Genomic DNA, 15,103 nt, shown 5'->3' on the forward strand with positions numbered 1-15,103 from the left:
TTTTACTTGTTCTTCTTGGTTCCTGTAAATATTATATATTGCCCGTCTTTCCACGTAGCTTACCCCTATTTTTCTCAGGCTTTCTAACATCTTGCACCACTTTACATTGTCGAATGCTTTTTCCAGGTCGACTAATGCTATGAGCGTGTCTCGTGTTTCTTCAATCTTGCTTCCACTATCAACCGCAACGTCAGGACTGCCTCTCCAGCCCCGTTCTTTCCTAAAGCCAAACTGATCATCATATAACAAATACTCAATTTCCTTTTCGGTTTCTTCTGTCAACAACTCCGATGCATGAGCTGTTAAACTGGCTGTGCGATAATTCTGGTAATTGTCTGCTCTTGCAATCTTGGGAATTGTATTCGGAAGTCAGATGCTATATTGCCAGTCTTATACATTCTACACACCAACGTGAATAATCTTTTTGTTGGAAGTTCTCCCAATGATTTCAGAAATCCCGATAGAATGTTATCTACGCCTTCTGCCTTATTTGATTTCAAGTCTTCCAAAGCACTTCTAAATTTTGATTCTAATACAGGATCCCTTTTCTGTTCCCTAACGGCTCCCGTTTCTTCTTCTGTCACATGAGAAAAGTCCTCCCTCTCATAGAGGCCCACTATGTGCTCTTTCCACCTATCGGCTCTCTCCTCTGCATTTAACAGTGGAATTCCCATTGCACTCTTAATGTTACCGCCGAAAGTTGTTTTGACTTTTCTGCATATTGAGTTAGTCCCTCCGAAAGTCATTTCTTTTTCGATTTATTCACATATTTCTTGCAGCCATTTCACCTTAGCTCCCGTGCACCTTCTGTTTATTTCGTTCCTAAGTGACTTGGGTTTCAGTATTCTTGAATTTCCCTGTCTATTTTCGTACTTCCTTCTTTCGTCAATCAACTGATGTATTTCTTCTGTTACCCATCGTTTCTTCGCAGTTACCTTCCTTGTACCTACGTTTTTCTTTCCAACTTGTGAGATTGTCCTTTTTAGAGATGACCATTCCTCTTCAACTGAACTACCTACTGAGCTATCCATTATCGCAGTATCTATAGCTTTAGAGAACTTCAAGCACGTGTCTTCATTCCTTAGTACTTACGTATCACAATTCTTTGTATATTGATTCTTCGTGGCTAATCTCTTAACTTCAGCCTACTCTTCATCATTACCAAATTGTGATCTAGACTATATCTGCCCCTTGGTACGTCTTACAATCCAGTATCTGATTTCGGAATCTCTGTCTGACCACGATGTAATCTAATCGAAGTCTTTCCTATCGATCCTTTCCAATTATACTCCCTCCTCTTGTGATTCGTGAACAGAGTATTCGCTATAGTCATCTGAAATTTATTGAAGAACTCGATTAGTCTTTCTCCTCTTTCGTTCCTACTACCACGCCCATATTCTCCCGTAACCCTTTCTTCTTCCCCCACAACCGCATTCCAGTTCCCCTTGAGTAATAGATTTTTACCTCCGTTTACGTGCCGAATTACCCGTTCAGTATACACTTTCTCTACCTTTTCATCGTCTCCTTGCAACATTCGCATATACACCTGAACTATTGCTGTCGGTGTTGGTTTGCTGTCAGATTAGAACAATCCTGTCTGATTAGAACAATCCTGTTACTGAACTGTTCACAGTAACACACTCTCTACCCTACCTTCCTATTCATAACGAATCCTACTCCAGTGATACCATTTTCGGCTGCTGTTGGTATTACCTTACACTCATCTGAACTGGAATCTTTGTCTTCTTTCCATTTCACTTCACTGACCCCTGCTATATCTAGATCCAGTTTTAGCATTTCCCTTCTTAGATTTTCTAGCTTCCGTACCACGTTCAAACTTCTGACAGTCCACGGCCCGACTCGTAGAACGTTATCCTTTCGTTGGTTATTCAGTCTATTTCTCATGGTCACCTGCCCCTTGACAATCCCCTCCTGGACATCCGAATGGGAGACTAGTCCGGCATCTTTTGTCAATTGAGTGATTATCACGACACTTTGTCAGTTACAGGCTACATGTCCTGTGGATTATGTCTTTAATGCAGTGGTTTCCATTGCCTTCTGCATCCTCAAGTCGTTGATCATTGCTGATTCTTCTACCTTTCAGGGGCAGTTTCTCATAGCAAGGCCAAGAGAGTGTCCTGAACATCGGTCCGCTACTGTGCCCTCTTTGACAAGGCCGTTGGCAGAAAACCTTGTGATTTTTGTTCAGAATTTAAGCAGTGACGGGGTTCGAAGCCAGACCGAGTACGTTTTGATTACTAATCAAAGACTCTACCCATAGATCACGAGTGCATAGAATCTTAACAAAAGGTAGATCGTCCACTAAAGAAGTGGCTTGCAAAACACTTGCTCACCCGAATTTTGAGCATTGTTCTTCACTCTGGGAACATTAATAGTTTGTATCAGTAGAAGAGATACACAAGATCCGACGAAAAGCAGCGTTCTGCTACACGTGATCGTTTAGTCGACTCGACAGCATTACAGAGACACCCAATAGACTCCAGTGGCAGACGCCACAAGACAGCCGCTGTGCATCATGCAGAGGTTCACTATTTAACCTCCGAAAGCGTGACTTCCTGAGAGAAGAGGGCAATGAATTATTTCCTTCCACATGTGTTTCGCGAAATAAACACAACGAGAAAATACGAGAAATCAAAGCCAATATGTAGTTTTACCGACAATCATTCTTTACTCCCGCCATTTGCGGATGGAACAGGGATGGAGGGAACACATGCTGGTATCACAAGTGTTCTCTGCCACACGCAGTAAGGTGGCGTCCTCAGTAAACGTATAGATGTAGGTGTCGCCTTGAGGCGTAAATACACCCTAACACACACAAAAAAGACGCACCACTAAGGAACTATTCGGATGGGACGGAAATCGGTAGACGTGATGTACATGTACCGTCAAGCAAATGATTACAACTTCAGAAAAATTAAAGAGAAAGATATCCAAGAACTAAACAAGTCAATAACGCGTTGGTTCAGCTCTGTCAGTTACTCGTCTAGGCATTGATTGATAGAGTTGTGGGGTGGCCTGTGGAGGGATATCCAGCCGGTGCGTTAGATCTTCATAATCCCGATCTGGTTTGAGAGCCTTGTCCATAATGCTCCAAACGTTATAAATCCGGCGACCTTGCTGGTCAAGGCAGGGTTTGGCATGCACGGAAACAAGCAGTAGAAAGTCTCTCCGCTTGCGGGCGGGAATTATCTTGTTGAAATGTAGACCAGGATGGCTTGCTATGAAGGGTAACAAAATGGGGCGTAGAATATCGTCGATTTACCTCTGTGCCGTAAAGGTGCCGCGGATGACGACCAAAAGGTCCTGCTATGAAAAGAAATGGAATACCAGACCATCATTCCTGGTTACGAGCCGTATGGCGGGCGACAGTCAGGTTGGTGTCCCACCGCCATCTGTGGCGTCTCCAGACACGTCTGCAGCCATGTCTTCGGCCTGAAATCTCATTGACTGGAGGAGAATTGTATTCAGTGATAAGTCCCGCTTCGAACTGAGTCCCGACTTCACTGAGGAAGTACCGCGGCTCCTCCATTAAATAGTCCCATGAACCTGAAAATATCAGATATCGAAATAAGTTGCCAAAGGGATAGAAAAGTAACTGTAAACGCCCAACAAAGGGAATACCACTGGACCTAACGGCATACCGATACGATTCTACACAGAGTATGGGAAAGAACTTGCTCCTCCTCTAACAGCAATGTATCGTAGGTCGCTGAAGGAGCGAAGCGTTTCTAGCGATTGGAAAAAAAGCGAAGGTCAATCCCGTTTGCAAGAAGGATCGTCGAACAGACGCACAAAACTATAGGCCTATGTCTCTGACGTCGGTCTGTTGTAGAATTTTTCAGGTACATTCTTTGATTACTTATAATGAGTGGAGACCGAATACCTCCCTCGTAGGAATCAACATGGGCTCTGAAAACAACGAGTCGGTGAAACTACTCGCTCTGTTCGTCCACGATACCCAGAAACCAGTAAACATCGGCGACCAGGTGTATGCTGTGTTACTTGACTCCCGGCTAGCGTTAGATACAGTTCCTCACTCCACTCCTATGGACAAAATACGAGAGTACGCTGTACACTACGAGCTAAGTGATTGGACTGAACAGTTTCTAATAAACAGGACATGGAATGTCATCGTCAACGGAGGAAAGTCTTCAGACTTAGAAAAGAGCTTCGGCGTACCTCAGAGCAGTACTATAAGACCATACTTTTCATAATATTAGAGTCATTCAGAAAGAAATGAACTGGAGGCTGTGAAGTGAAAACCATTGAAGGGATCTTAGTGAATTATCTACGAAACAAAGCGTGATGCCTAAGAGAGCGCTGAGGTGGCCAGTGGAGGGACATATGTGAGCACTCACGTAACGACGGAACGCGCTCTCGTCATTGCACTCAGTCCTGCTCAAAAGAGAGAAATGGAGACTCCAAAAGAAGATCTAAGGGGTGTTGTGCGTTTCCTGACAGCGAAAGAAGCGCAGGAAACGCAAGTTCTTCAAAGGTTGACATAAGTGTACGAACACAGCATGTCCGTTGCAAGGGTCAAGTCGTGCACAAGGGATTCATCTATATCTACATCTACATACATACGTACTCGGCAAGCCACCGTACGGCGTATGGCGGAGGGTACCACATACCAGTACTAGCGTCATTTACTGTTCCACACGCAAATAGAGCAAGGGAAAATGACTCCCTGTACTTAAAGGATAGACGGATGTCGTTGGACGATGACAACCGATCTGGAACGCCACACCGCTTCGCCGATACCATTTTCCAGCGGATGGATGCCCTCGTTATTAAAGTCCAGCGAGTTACTGCGGCAACCACTGCACCAAAGATGGGAATGAATGTTGGAGCTGCAACAGACATTCAGTGATCTCCGTACACGTGTGCCATTCTTCGGTGGATTGCCATTCTTCGCCCTCCTTTCGCTATAAGGAAACACGCTGTACCCTTTTTCTCATCTTTTGAAGCCTCCATTTCTCTGTTTTCAGCACTACAGAGTGCAGTGGATGCTCGATACGTGCACGCGCTCTGTCTGTCGTCACGTGAGCCCACGTCCTCCTAGAGGCGATTTTGGTACCTCAACGCTCTTATAGGGACCACACTTTCTTCATCGGTTTTCATTTTACAACCTGCTCGTTTCTGTCTGAACGTGATTAATATAAATGACCTATTTGAAAATATGGGACGTACCATAAGGCTTTTCGCATACGACGCCTTTGTGTACAGAGAAGTTGTGACGTTAAGAAATTGCAGAGGACAGACGTTTGGTGTGAGGATTGCTATGTGACCCTCAGTATAAACAAATGTAACGTATTGCTCCGAAAGATTGCAGAACAATCGCTGGAAGCAGTCACATCCATAAAATATCCAGGAGGGTGCATATGAAGCGATCTGAAGTGGAGCGACCACATAAAAGTAATCACATGTATGACTGGTGCATACTTAGATTCATTCGAAGAATCCTCAGATAGTGTAGTCCATTCAGTAAGGACATAGCTTACAAAACCGTCGTTCGACCATATTTGCATAGTGTTCGTTAGTCCGAGATCCATATCAGATAGGACCGACAGAGGAAATAGAGAGGATCCAAAACAAGAGCAACGCGTTTCATTACCGGTTCATTTTAGCAAGCGCGTAAACGTCAAGGAGACGCCCAGTCAACTTCAGTGGCAGACGCAGCAGGAGAGGCACTATTAATGACGACGTTGTTTACTGATGAAGTTCCAATAGCATACGTCTCTAGAACAGCCAACCAGTATATTGCTTCCCCCAACGTATACCTCGCGAAAAGACAAGAAAGATAAAATTAGAGAGAGTTGAGCTCACGCGGAGTCTCACCAACAATCTTCTTTCCGGGAACCATTCGCGTCTGGAACAGGAAAGGGTGGAATTAAGAGTAGTATACAAAGTACCCCCTGCCACACACCGGTATGTAGCTCGCGGTGTGAAAATGTAGATGTAGTCATTCTTCACCTGCTGCAGGAAACGAGGTACAGCATACTATAAGGGTATAGCTTAAGGAAGCCTATATAAATAATTTTATTCCCTTTATTATTTTTTTTCATTCATTACATGCATTCAAGTAATACCCTTAAGTGAAAATAAGTTTTCAATGTACTTCAATGTATATCTGCTATAATAATAGAGCCTATTTTCGACTATTGAGACTGGTCTAGGGGGCCGGCACGGTAACTCAGCGTGTTCGGTCAGAGGGTTAGCTAACGTCTGTAACAAAAAAACTGAGTTAATGGGTCAACGACGAACTGAAACGAGTGTCATGCGACGTCCGCCCCGAGCAGATACAACGAACGAAAACGAACAAAATGAGATTTAAAAAAAGAAAAAAAGGGTAGCGTCTTTGATTCATAATCAAAACGTCTTCGGTCCCGGGTTCGATCCCCGCCACTGCCTAAATTTTGATAAATAACCAGCATTGGCGGCCGAAGACTTCCGGCATAAGAAGTCAGCCTCCTTCTGCCAACGGCCTTGTCAAAGAGGGCGGAGGAGCGGATAGAGGTTCAGGGTACTCTCTTCTCCTAGGGGTGGGAAATTGCCCCTAAAGGCGGAAGAATCAGCAATGATCAAAGACATGAGGATGCAGAAGGCAATGGAAACCACTGCATTAAAGACACGTAACGTGTATCCACAGGACATGTGGCCTGTATTTGAAGAAGTGTCATGATGATCTCTCCATTGGCAAAAGATTCCGGAATAGTCCCCCATTCGGATCTCCGGGAGGGGACAGCCAAGGGGGAGGTTACCATGAGAAAAAGATTGAATAATCAACGAAAGGATAACGTTCTACGAGTCGGGGCGTGGAATGTCAGAAGCTTGAACGTGGTGGGGAAACTAGAAAATCTGAAAAGGGAAATGCAAAGGCTCAGTCTAGATATAGTAGGGGTCAGTGAAGTGAAGTGGAGGGAAGACAAGGATTTCTGGTCAGATGTGTATCGAGTAATATCAACAGCAGCAGTAAATGGTATAACAGGTGTAGGATTCGTTATGAATAGGAATGTAGGGCAGAGGGTGTGTTACTGTGAACAGTTCAGTGACCGGGTTGTTCTAATCGGAATCGACAGCAGACCAACACCGACAACGATAGTTCAGGTATACATGCCGACGTCGCAAGCTGAAGATGAACAGATAGAGAAAGTGTATGAGGATATTGAAAGGGTAATGCAGTATGTAAAGGGGGACGAAAATCTGATAGTCATGGGCGACTGGAATGCAGTTGTAGGGGAAGGAGTAGAAGAAAAGGTTACAGGAGAATATGGGCTTGGGACAAGGAATGAAAGAGGAGAAAGACTAATTGAGTACTGTAACAAGTTTCAGCTAGTAATAGCGAATACCCTGTTCAAGAATCACAAGAGGAGGAGGTATACTTGGAAAAGGCCGGGAGATACGGGAAGATTTCAATTAGATTACATCATGGTCAGACAGAGATTCCGAAATCAGATACTAGATTGTAAGGCGTACCCAGGAGCAGATATAGAGTCAGATCACAGTATAGTAGTGATGAAGAGTAGGCTGAAGTTCAAGACATTAGTCAGGAAGAATCAATACGCAAAGAAGTGGGATACGGAAGTACTAAGAAATGACGAGATACGTTTGAAGTTCTCTAACGCTATAGATACAGCAATAAGGAATAGCGCAGTAGGCAGTACAGTTGAAGAGGAATGAACATCTCTAAATAGGGCCATCACAGAAGTTGGGAAGGAAAACATAGGTACAAAGAAGGTAGCTGCGAAGAAACCATGGGTGACAGAAGAAATACTTCAGTTGATTGATGAAAGGAGGAAGTACAAACACGTTCCGGGAAAATCAGGAATACAGAAACACAAGTCGCTGAGGAATGAAATAAATAGGAAGTGCAGGGAAGCTAAGACGAAATAGCTGCAGGAAAAATGTGAAGACATCGAAAAAGATATGATTGTCAGAAGGACAGACTCAGCATACAGGAAAGTCAAAACAACCTTTGGTGACATTAAAAGCAACGGTGGTAACATTAAGAGTGCAACGGAAATTCCACTGTTAAATGCAGAGGAGAGAGCAGATAGGTGGAAAGAATACATTGAAAGCCTCTATGAGGGTGAAAATTTGTCGGATGTGATAGAAGAAGAAATAGGAGTCGATTTAGGAGAGATAGGGGATCCAGTATTAGAATCGGAATTTAAAAGAGCTTTGGAGGACTTACGGTCAAATAAGGCAGAAGGGATAGATAACCTTCCATCAGAATTTCTAAAATCATTGGGGGAAGTGGCAACAAAACGACTATTCACGTTGGTGTGTAGAATATATGAGTCTGACGATATACCATCTGACTTTCGGAAAAGCATCATCCACACAATTCCGAAGACGGCAAGAGCTGACAAGTGCGAGAATTATCGCACAATCAGCTTAACAGCTCATGCATCGAAGCTGCTAACAAGAATAATATACAGAAGAATGGAAAAGAAAATTGAGAATGCGCTAGGTGACGACCAGTTTGGCTTTAGGAAAAGTAAAGGGACGAGAGAGGCAATTCTGACGTTACGGCTAATAATGGAAGCAAGGCTAAAGAAAAATCAAGACACTTTCATAGGATTTGTCGAGCTGGAAAAAGCGTTCGACAATATAAAATGGTGCAAGCTGTTCGAGATTCTGAAAAAAGTAGGGGTAAGCTATAGGGAGAGACGGGTCATATACAATATGTACAACAACCAAGAGGCAATAATAAGAGTGGACGATAAAGAACGAAGTGCTCGTATTAAGAAGGGTGTAAGACAAGGCTGTAGCCTTTCGCCCCTACTCTTCAATCTGTACATCGAGGAAGCAATGATGGAAATAAAAGAAAGGTTCAGGAAGGGAATTAAAATACGAGGTGAAAGGATATCAATGATACGATTCGCTGATGACATTGCTATCCTGAGTGAAAGTGAAGAAGAATTAAATGATCTGCTGAACGGAATGAACAGTCTAATGAGTACACAGTATGGTTTGTGAGTAAATCGGAGAAAGACGAAGGTAATGAGAAGTAATAGAAATGAGAACAGCGAGAAACTTAACATCAGGATTGATGGTCACGAAGTCAATGATTTTAAAGAATTTTGCTACCTAGCCAGTAAAATAACCAATGACGGACGGAGCAAGGAGGACATCAAAAGCAGACTCGCTATGGCAAAAAAGGCATTTCTGGCCAAGAGAAGTCTACTAATATCAAATACCGGCCTTAATTTGAGGAAGAAATTTCTGAGGATGTGCGTCTGGAGTACATCATTGTATGGTAGTGAAACATGGACTGTGGGAAAACCGAAACAGAAGAGGATCGAAGCATTTGAGATGTGGTGCTATAGACGAATGTTGAAAATTAGGTGGACTGATAAGGTAAGGAATGAGGAGGTTCTACGCAGAATCGGAGAGGAAAGGAATATGTGGAAAACACTGATAAGGAGAAGGGACAGGATGATAGGACATCTGCTAAGACATGAGGGAATGACTTCCATGGTACTAGAGGGAGCTGTAGAGGGCAAAAACTGTAGAAGAAGCCAGAGATTGGAATACATCAAGCAAATAATTGAGGACGTAGGTTGCAAGTGCTACTCTGAGATGAAGAAGTTGGCACAGGAAAGGAATTCGTGGCGGGCCGCATCAAACCAGTCAGCAGACTGATGACCAAAAAAAAAAAAAAGAGACCGAACAATCGGGGGGAAGAGCAGTGGCGGTCGTCAACGTGACGGCGTGGGGTATGTGGTTGCCTTCGGAAGCGAGGACAAAGGTAAACCACATAAATCAATGTGCTCACCGTATCGTATGAACTGCAGAAAGATAGTGATTAATGCTAAGGAAACTACACTACTGGCCATTGAAATTGCTACACCACGAAGATGTGCTACAGACGCGAAATTTAACCGACAGGAAGAAGATGCTGTGATATGCAAATGATTAGCTTTTCAGAGCATTCACCCGAGGCTGGCGCCGGTGGCGACACCTACAACGAGCTGACATGAGCAAAGTTTCCAACCGATTTCTCATACACAAACAGCAGTTGACCGGCGTTGCCTGGTGAAATGTTGTTGTGATGCCTCGTGTAAGGAGGAGAAATGCGTACCATCACGTTTCCGACTTTGATAAAGGTCGGATTGTAGCCTATCGCCATTGCGGTTTATCGTATTGCGACATTGCTGCTCGCGTTCGTCGAGATCCAATGACTGTTAGCAAAATATGGAATCGGTGGGTACAGGAGGGTAATACGGAACGCCGTGCTGGATCCCAACGGCCTCGTAACACTAGCAGTCGAGATGACAGGCATCTTATTCGCACGGCTGTAACGGATCGTGCAGCCACGTCTCGATCCCTGAGTCAACAGATGGGGACGTTTGCAAGACAACAACCATCTGCACGAAAAGTTCGACGACGTTTGCAGCAGCATGGACTATCAGCTCGGAGGCCATGGCTGCGGTTACCCTTGACGCTGCATCACAGACAGGAGCGCCTGCGATGGTGTACTCAACGACGAACCTGGGTGCACGAATGGCAAAACGTCATTTTTTCGGATGAATCCAAGTTCTGTTTACAGCATCATGATGGTCGCATCCGTGTTTGGCGACATCGCGGTGAACGCACATTGGAAGCGTGTATTCGTTATCGCCATACTGGCGTATTACCTGGCGTGATAGTATGGGGTGCCATTGTTTACACGTCTCGGTCACCTCTTGTTCGCATTGACGGCACTTTGACAGTGGACGTTACATTTCAGATGTGTTACGACCCGTGGCTCTACTCTTCATTCGTTCCCTGCGAAACCCCACATTTCAGCAGGATACTGCACGACCGCATGTTGCAGGTCCTGTACGGGCCTTTCTGGATACAGAAAATGTTCGACTGCTGCCCTGGCCAGCACATTCTCCACATCTCTCGCCAGTTGAACACGTCTGGTCAATGGTGACCGAGCAACTGGCTTGTCACAATACGCCAGTCACTACTCTTGATGAACTGTGATCTCGTGTTGAAGCTGGATGGGCAGCTGTACCTGTACAGGCCATCCAAGCTCTGTTGGACTCAATGCCCAGGCGTATCAAGGCCGTTATTACGGCCAGAGGTGGTTGTTCTGGGTACTGATTTCTCAGGATCTATGCACCAAACTGCGTGAAAATGTAATCACATGTCAGTTCTAGTATAATATATTTGTCCAATGAATACCCGTTTATCATCTGCATTTCTTCTTGGTGTAGCAATTTTAAAGGCCAGTAGTGTATATTAACCACCCCCCCCCCCCCCCCCCATGAACCATGGACCTTGCCGTTGGTGGGGAGGCTTGCGTGCCTCAACGATACAGATAGCCGTACCGTAGGTGTAATCACAACGGATGGGTATATGTTGAGAGGGCAGACGAACGTGTGGTTCCTGAAGAGGGGCAGCAGCCTTTTCAGTAGTTGCAGGGGCAACATTCTGGATCATTGACTGATCTGGCCTTGTAACACTAACCAAAATGGCCATGCTGTGCTGGCACTGCGACCGGCTGAAAGCAAGGGCAAACTACAGCCACAATTTTTTCCCGAGGGCATGCAGCTTTACTGTATGATTAAATGATGATGGCGTCCTCTTTGGTAAAATATTCCGGAGGTAAAATAGTCCCCCATTCGGATCTCCAGGCGGAGACTACTCAAGAGGACGTCGTTATCAGGAGAAAGAAAACTGGCGTTCTACGGATCGGAACGTGGAATGTCAGATCCCTGGGTAAAATATTCCGGAGGTAAAATAGTCCCCCATTCGGATCTCCGGGCGGGGACTACTCATGAGGACGTCGTTATCAGGAGAAAGAAAACTGGCGTTCGACGGATCGGAACGTGGAATGCCAGATCCCTTAATCGGGCAGGTAGGTTAGAAAATTTAAAAAGGGAAATGGATAGGTTAAAGTTAGATATTGTGGGAATCAGTGAAGTTCGGTGGCAGGAGGAACAAGACTTTTGTTCAGGTGAATACAGGGTTATAAATACAAAATCAAATAGGGGTAATGCTGGAGTAAGTTTAATAATGAATAAGAAAATAGGAGTACGGGTAAGCTACTACAAACAGCATAGTGAACGCATTATTGTGGCCAAGATAGACACGAAGCCCACGCTTACTACAGTAGAACAAGTTTATATGCCAACTAGCTCTGCAGATGACGAAGAAATTGATGAAATGTATGATGAGATAAAAGAAATTATTCAGGTAGTGAAGGGAGACGAAAACTTAATAGTCATGGGTGACTGGAATTCGAGAGTAGGAAAAGGGAGAGAAGGAAACACAGTAGGCGAATATGGATTGGGGCTAAGAAATGAAAGAGGAAGCCGACTGGTAGAATTTTGCACAGAGCATATCTCAATTATAGCTAACACTTGGTTCAAGAATCATGAAAGAAGGTTGTATACATGGAACAACCCTTAAAGTTTTCAGATAGATTATATAATGGTAAGACAGAGATTTAGGAACCAGGTTTTAAATTGTAAGACATTTCCAGGGCAGATGTGGACTCTGACCACAATCTATTGGTTATGAACTGTGGATTAAAGCTGAAGAAACTGCAAAAAGGTGGGAATTTAAGGAGATGAGACCTAGATAAACTGACAGAACCAGAGGTTGTAGAGAGTTTCAGAGAGAGCATTAGGGAACGATTGAGAAGAATGGGGACAAGAAATACAGTAGAAGAAGAATGGGTAGCTTTAAGAGATGAAATAGTGAAGGCAGCAGAGGATGAAATAGGTAAAAAGACGAGGGCTAGTAGAAACCCTTGGGTAACAGAAGAAATATTGAATTTAATTGATGAGAGGAGAAAATGTACAAATGCAGTAAATGAAGCAGGCAAAATGGAATACAAACGTCTCAAAAATGAGATCGACAGGAAGTGCAAAATGGCTAAGCAGGGATGGCTAGAGGACAAATGTAAGGATGTCGAGGCTTATTTCACTAGAGGTAAGATAGATACTGCCTACAAGAAAATTAAAGAGACCTTCGGAGAAAGGAGAACCACTTGCGTGAATATCAAGAGCTCAGATGGAAACCCACTTCTAAGCAAAGAAGGGAAAGCAGAAAGGTGGAAGGAGTATAGAGAGGTTCTATACAAGGCTCATGTACTTGAGGACAATATTATTGAAATGGAAGAGGATGTAGATGAAGATGAAATGGGAGATACGATACTGCGTGAAGAGTTTGACAGAGCACTGAAAGACCTGAGTCGAAACAAGGCCCTGGAGTAGACAACATTCCATTAGAACTACTGACAGCCTTGGGAGAGCCAGTCCTGACAAAACTCTACCATCTGGTGAGCAAGATATATGAGACAGGCGAAACACCCTCAGACTTCAAGAAGGATATAATAATTCCAATCCCAAAGAAAGCAGGTGTTGACAGATGTGAAAATTACCGAACTATCAGTTTAATAAGTCACAGCTGCAAAATACTGACGCGAATTCTTTACAGACGAATGGAAAAACTGATCGAAGCCGACCTCGAGGAAGATCAGTTTGGATTCCGTGGAAATGTTGGAACAGGTGAGGCAATACTGACCCTACGACTTATCTTAGAAGAAAGATTAGGAAAGGCAAACCTACGTTTCTAGCATTTGTAGACATAGAGAAAGCTTTTGACAATGTTGACTGGAATACTCTCTTTCAAATTCTGAAGGTGGCAGGGGTAAAATACAGGGAGCGAAAGGCTATTTACAATTTGTACAGAAAGCAGAGTGCAGTTATAAGAGTCGAGGGACATGAAAGGGAAGCAGTGGTTGGGAAGGGAGTGATAAAGGGTTGTAGCCTCTCCCCGATGTTATTCAATCTGTATACTGAGCAAGCAATAAAGGAAACAAAAGAAAAGTTCGGAGTAGGTATTAAAATCCATGGAGAAGAAATAAAAACGTTGAGGTTCGCCGATGACATAGTAATTCTGTCAGAGACAGCAAAGGACTTGGAAGAGCAGTTGAACGGAATGGACAGTGTCTTGAAGGGAGGGTATAAGATGAACATCAACAAAACCAAAACGAGTTTATTGGAATGTAGTCGAATTAAGTCGGGTGATGCCGATGAAACTAGATTAGGGAATGAAACACTTAAAGTAGTAAAGGAGTTTTGCTATTTGGGGAGCAAAACAGCTGATGATGGTCGAAGTAGAGAGGATATAGAATGTACACTAGCAATGGCAAGGAAAGCGTTTCTGAAGAAGAAAAATTTGTTAACATCGAGTATAGATTTAAATGTCAGGAAGTCGTTTCTGAATGTATTTGTGTGGAGTGTAGCCATGTATGGAAGTGAAACGTGGACGATAAATAGTTTAGACAAGAAGAGAATATAAGCTTTCGAAATGTGGTGGTACAGAAGAATGCTGAAGATCAGATGGGTACATCACATAACTAATGAGGAGGTATTGAATCGAATTGGGGAGAAGAGGAGCTTGTGGCACAACTTGACTACAAGAAGGGATCGGTTGGTAGGACATGCTCTGAGACATCGAGGGATCACCAATTTAGCATTGGAGGGCAGCGTGGAGGGTAAAAATCTTAGATGGAGACCAAGAGGTGAATACACTAAGCAGATTCAGAAGGTTGTAGGCTGCAGTAGGGACTGGGAGATGAAGAAGCTTGCACAGGATAGAGTAGCATGGAGAGCTGCATCAAACCAGTCTCAGGACTGAAGACCACAACACAACAACAGTGTATTAACGCCGGCCGCAGTGGCCGGTCGGTTCTAGGCGCTTCAGTCCGGTACCGCGCTGCTGCTACGGTCGCAAGTTCGAATTCTGCCTCGGGCATTGATGTGTGTGATATCCTGAGGTTAGTTAGGTTTAAGTAGTTCTAAGTTCTAGGGGATTGATGACCACAGATGTGAAGTCCCATAGTGCTCAGAGCCATTTGAACCAAGTAGTGTATTAACTGTGTGATCTGCCCTCATGCGTTGATGAACTAAGAAAATTTTCGCATGTGCAACGACACAAATCGGTGGTTCATGGTGAAACGATGCCTGTGAACATTTCCAGGACTGTGCTACGATATGAATAAGCTTTGAACTGTGTCGCATGAATCTTTGAACTGAAACAGTCTCGTGGGTGCCACAGAGTAAGACATTATGAA

The sequence above is a fragment of the Schistocerca americana genome, chromosome 1, assembly GCF_021461395.2.
Source record: "Schistocerca americana isolate TAMUIC-IGC-003095 chromosome 1, iqSchAmer2.1, whole genome shotgun sequence".
Lineage (NCBI taxonomy): Eukaryota > Metazoa > Arthropoda > Insecta > Orthoptera > Acrididae > Schistocerca > Schistocerca americana.